This window comes from Cetorhinus maximus, chromosome 6 (genome assembly GCF_964194155.1).
Source record: "Cetorhinus maximus chromosome 6, sCetMax3.hap1.1, whole genome shotgun sequence".
Classification (NCBI taxonomy): domain Eukaryota; kingdom Metazoa; phylum Chordata; class Chondrichthyes; order Lamniformes; family Cetorhinidae; genus Cetorhinus; species Cetorhinus maximus.
The window spans coordinates 129048569-129054568 of NC_135884.1; positions in this window are offsets into that span (position 1 = coordinate 129048569).

Sequence of the window (6000 nt, forward strand, 5' to 3'; positions counted from 1 at the left end):
GCGGCCAAAAAAAAACTAAAGGGTAAATGAGTAATTTCTTCATGGAGAGGTTTGTTAGGCTTTAGGATGCACTACCTGGAAGTGGTGGAATTTGGTTCCACAGTAACTTTCAAGTTGGACATGTACCTGAGGGCTACAGGAGAAAATCTGGCGAGTGGGACTAATTGGATAGCTCTTTAAAAGAGACAGCATAGGCATGACAGGCTGAATGACTTCTTCCAGTGCTTTAAGATTCAATGATTATAAGTGTGACCATAAGTCCTGGTCACTTGCCATTTTAATTCTTCACCGCATTCTCACTTTGACCTCTCTTGTCCTTGACTTCCTACACTGTTCCAGTGAAACTTGACAGAACCTCAAGGAACAGACCTCATCTAATGATTAGACTATTTACGGCCTTGTGACTCAATACTGAGTTCAACAATTTCAAATCATAACCACTGTTCAATTTGTTTTGGACAGCATTGCTGGTAATGTTTATGCTGTTGCCATTTACAGCTCCTCAAGACTGGCATCTTCTGTTTCTTCACCTGTCCTATTGCTACTCCCTTTTGTCATTCAATCATTCCTAACTTCCAACAATCATAGACCTAACCTTTAGTTTTTTCATACCCTCCCCCTTTCCCAGCCTCTGTTCTTGCTTAAAGCCTGTTACATCTGTAAGTTTTCCAGTTCTGACACAAGATCATCATCGGTTTCTGTCTCCAGAGATGCTGCCTGACCTACTGAGTATTTCCCGCAATTCCTATTTATTGACTAGATACGGAAAAATTATGCAAGTCTATCAAGAGGTTAAGAACAGAGCTTCAGATTCTGAGGGCATTAGATTCTGCATTCAGTATAATCTATACAGACAAAAGACAAGACTGAAGCATTTGCAACCATCTTCAGCCAGAACCACCAAGTGGATGGTCCACCTCAGCCTCCTCCTGAGGTCCCCAGCATAACAGATGCCAGTCTTCGATTCATTCCACGTGATATCAAGAAACAGTTGAAGATACTGGCTATGGGCCCTGACAACATTCCGGCAATAGTACTGAGGACTTGTGCTCCTGAACTAGCCGCGCCCCTAGCCAAGCTGTTCCAGTACAGCTAGAACACTGGCATTTACCTGGCAATGTGGAAATTTGGATGTTCAGTCCATAAAAAGCATGATAAACCCAACCTAGCCAATTACCGGCCTATCAGTCTAATTGAGATCATCAGCAAAGTGATGGAAAGTATAATCTACAGTGATATCAAGCAGTACTTACTCAGCAATAACCTGCTCACTGACACTCAGTTTTGGTTCCACTAGGGCCACTCAGCTCCTGACCTCATTACAGCCTTGGTTCAAACATGGACAAAAGAGCCGAACTCAAGAGATGAGGTGAAAGTGACTGCCTTTGACATCAAGGCAGCAATTGACTGAGTGTGGCATCAAGGAGCCCTAGCAAAACTGAAGTTATTGGGAATCAGGCAGAAAACTCTCTGCTGGTTGGAGTCATACCTAGCACAAAGGAAGATGGTTGAGTTTGTTGGAGGTCAATCATCTCAGTCCCAGGAAATCACTGCAGGAGTTCCTCAGGGTAGAGTCCTAGGCCCAACCATCTTCAGCTGTGTCATCAATGACCTTCCATCCATCATAAAGTCAGAAGTGGGGATGATTGCAAAATGTTCAGCAGCATTCACGACTCCCCAGACACTGAAGAAGTGCATGTCCATGTGCAGCAAGATCTGGACAATATTCAGGCTTGAGCTGATAAATGATAACTAACATTTGCGCAACATAAGTGTCAGGCAATGACTGTCTCCAACAGGAGAGAATCTAACCATCTCCCCTTGACATTCAATGGCATTACCATCGCTGAATCCCCCACTATCAGTATCCTGGGGTTAGCATTGACCAGAAACTGAACTGGATGAGCCATATAAATACTGTGGATACAAGAGCAGGTCAGAGCCTGGAAATTCTGCGGAGAGTAACTCACCTCCTGACTCCCCAAAGCCTGTCCAACATCCACAAGACACACGTCAGGAGCGTGATGGAATACTCTCCACTGGATGAGTGCAGTTCCAACAACACTCAAGAAGCTCAACAACATCCAGGACTAAGCAGCCTGTTTGTTTCGCACTCCATCCATCACCTTCAACATTCACTCCCTTCTCCCTTCACCACCGACACACAGTCATAGCAGTGTGTACCATCTACAAGATGCACTGCGGCAACTCACCAAGACTCCTTAGACAGCACCTTCTAACCCACGACCTCTACCACCTAGAAGGACAATAGATGCAGGTGTATGGGAACACCACTACTTGCAAGTTGCCCTCCAAGTCACACACCATCCTGACTTGAAACTATATCACTGTTCCTTCACTGTCACTGGGTCAAAATCCTGGAACTCCCTAACAGCACTGTGGGTGTTCCTACACCACATGGACTGCAGCAGTTGAAGAAGGCAGCTCATCACTACCTTCTCAAGGGCAATTAGGAATGGGCAATAAATGCTGGCCTAATCAGCAATGCTCACAACCCATGAATGAATAAATAAACAAAAAAAAAGCATGAGCTTCAGTAAAACATATTGGTACAAACATACTGGTGAAAATATTAATAAGCTGTAAGGTGGGGTAATGAACACAACAGTTTAAAAATAAAATGTGATAACATTATAAATTGGAGCTTATGCAGCAATGCACCTTTTGGCAGATCATAAAATTAAGAACAGTTAAGGAAATCGTTACAAGAAGACTCAAACCCAATGCAGATTAGTCAAATTTGCAGGTAACACCAAACCAGGAAAGCCTACAGAATTAGAACAGACAGCTCAGAAATTACAAAGCGAGTTAGGCAAAACTTGAGCAGAACAGTAGATAAAGTTGAATACAGACAAAAGCAATGTTTTGCACATAGGAAAGAAAATAGGCTACATAAATGTGCCATGAATGGCTTTAAAATAGCTTGCAGGTGCCAGAAGCTCTTCATTGGTCAGACCAGCCAATCCTCAGATGGTTACCATGATGCCTCCAGTGGAAGACAGCTAAGAGATGAACCAGCAACAAGAAGAGCCTCAACCTCTGGCTCTGACATCTGTTGGTTAGATACCTCAAGACACCATGACACAGAAGCCTCAACCTCCGGCCAGTACAATCGCTAGCCTGACAATGCTGGAACAGAGAATCAGTCTCATCTGACTGCAGCACATTTCAGTGAGGCAAGGAAGTAAACCAAGAAGAATGTTGTTGCACAGAAAGCTAAACTGCAAGGTGAGCACGCTGATAAGACACACCCATACAATAGGACGAAGCATCTTCTATCCCAACATGTATCACAGCAAACTGCACGTAAGGAAAAGTACAGAATGAGCACTACAGACGAGCTGGGAGTTCGTTCTCCCCATACGGAATGGGATAAACAACTAACCATTGATAACACCAGATAGGGAGTTGGGAAGGAGCGGTTCAACTCCAAAGAATGAAGAAAGAAAATTAAGATCAACCAACCAAATGCCAGAATGACCACATCCAAAGCAACCTCCTATCCATCAAGGTTTACCCAGTACAAAAGAGTCTACCACTCCTCGAACTGTTGTAACAACAAGATCTGGAAGAATTATAAAGCCTCCAGACCGCCTGATTTTGTAAACACAGAGACTTGAGGGGGCGAGATGTGGTAGTAGAAGTAATGCAAATATGTTGGGTAAACAGGAATGCATTGTAAAATGTTGGATAAAGACTTGGAAGGAGGTGTAGTATAAGGGTCTAGCATAGAAAGGGTTAATGTGGAACTGGGTTCAGTACTGCCCACACTTTTATGTAAAGGAACGCATGACCTGAGTCTAAAGGGCAGTCTTGTCCTGGACAGAGACATGTAAAGGCAAGCATGGAGGCAGCTCCTAGCTTACGCCTTATATATATGTACGTAGTTAGGAGTAGTTAATAAACACCTACTATAAACTATACAAGACTCAGACCTCTTCATGAGATCTACTGAACTATACACATCATACAGACAGTACATTCAGGTTTTAAACACTTTGCTACAAAACAATTAGTAGAGTTTTAATTTAAATGTAATTTTAAGAAAAGTAGGTGAAATTTGGTGTATCTAGGTTCAACCGACCAAGCAGGTATCACTTCCCCAAAACAGTCATCCTCTCCTTCAGAGAGACACTCACACCCTCTGATCTCCTCCCATTTCAGACACGGAGACCCAATTTCCCATGGCATTTCATAAAATTTGCTTCAAGAGTAAAGCAGAAGCATCAGGTATGAGCTGCAACAGTAATGAGATTTAGCAATGCAATTAATAACTCGTATTTATATAGCACCTTTAAGATAGGAAACCACCCCCAATATGTTTCACAGAAGAGTAATCAAACATAACTTGGCATCATTCAAAGAAGGAGCTATTAGGATAGGTGAATAAAAACTTGGACAAAGAGGTAAGTTTTAGGGAGCATCTTGAGGTAAGAGAGAGAGGAAGAGAGGTTTGGGAAGGTAAGTTGAGAGTCAAAATGGCGGAAGACACAGCCGCCAATGATAGGGCAAAGGAAGTGGGGGCTTAAATAGAATTACATAGAATATACAGTACAGAAATAGATAATTTGGTCCATCTATTCTGTGTTAGGATTTATGCTCCACACAAATCTCCTCATTATATCTACGTCATCTCACCCTTTTGGCATATCTTTCTATCTTCTTTTCTCTCATGTTCCTTCTGAAAGCATCTAAGTTACTTGTTTGAGTAAAAAAAACCTCCCTATTGCATTATTGGATTTGCTAATGAATAGTTTATATTCATGACCCTTAGCTTTGGATTTTCCCGCAAGTGGAATCATTGAGGTAGAAATTCATCTTGGATGAGTGTGCAAAAAAAGTGGTATACTATCATCTGCCAGTTATACATGGTGAATAATTTTTAATTCCATTCACTGCAACAGAACTGAGTATCAGGTTCTCCAGATAACGAGTGATCGATTCGATACCATCTAAGACCAAGTTTCTACCCCATTCTCTTCATATCTGCCTTATCCAACTCATTTGTAATTTTAAAACCGCTAAATCTGCCCTTTTCTAAAGAAAAAAGCTCCAACCTGTTCACTCTTTCCTGATAGCTGTAATCTCTCAGTTCTGGTACCATCTTTGTAATTTAATTTTGCACTTTTGCCAGTGCTTCAATGTTGTTTTTTTATACTATAGAGACCAAAAGGTCCAGTCTAAGTACAGCCTAATATACAAGAGGCCATAATTGGAGGAACATAGAGTTCTTGAGATTGCAGTTGGGGAGGGGCGAGGCCATGGAGGGAAAGAACTTGTATTTCTATAATGTTTTATAACATCTTCAGGATATCCCCAGATGCTTTGAAGCTGATGGAGTATCTTTAAAGTGCAACTATTGTTATATGGATAAACACACTAGCCAATTGGAAGATGTTTTTGTTTTCGGTGGTGTTGAAAGGGAGAGGAATGTTATCCAGGAGACTTCTTTGCTCCTCTTCAAATAGTGCCACATGAGATTTTCTTCCATCAGACAAACCCTCGGACCTGGAATTAGTACAGCGAGCTTTGCAGGAGCGTGGCCAATTGCACATACCAGTAACATTGCCTCATGGAAATGCTCCAAAACAGTCATCACAATATCGACTGTGCTGCCTGCAACACAGCCACCAAGACCTTGAAGAATTAGACCTTATAACTTTATTCTCATTATAACATCTTAACTTTAACCATCCTTTTCCAGCAAGAATGATGTTCATCAATTGGCACATTTTTGTTTTGCTTGAATGACTGCTTTAGTTAGATAAAGTACTGTGCTACTTATCTTCTCTGTGCACACTTGGATGGTGCCAAGTAGCAAAATACCTATCCCTTTTGAATACAAAAATATAACATTTTTCAACATATCCATCTATGGAAAATAAAGACAACTGAATATGTTCAAATATTTGAAATCTTCTTTTACTTTATCTCTTCTTTCACTATTAATGAATATTTTTTGACAACAATGAATTGCAA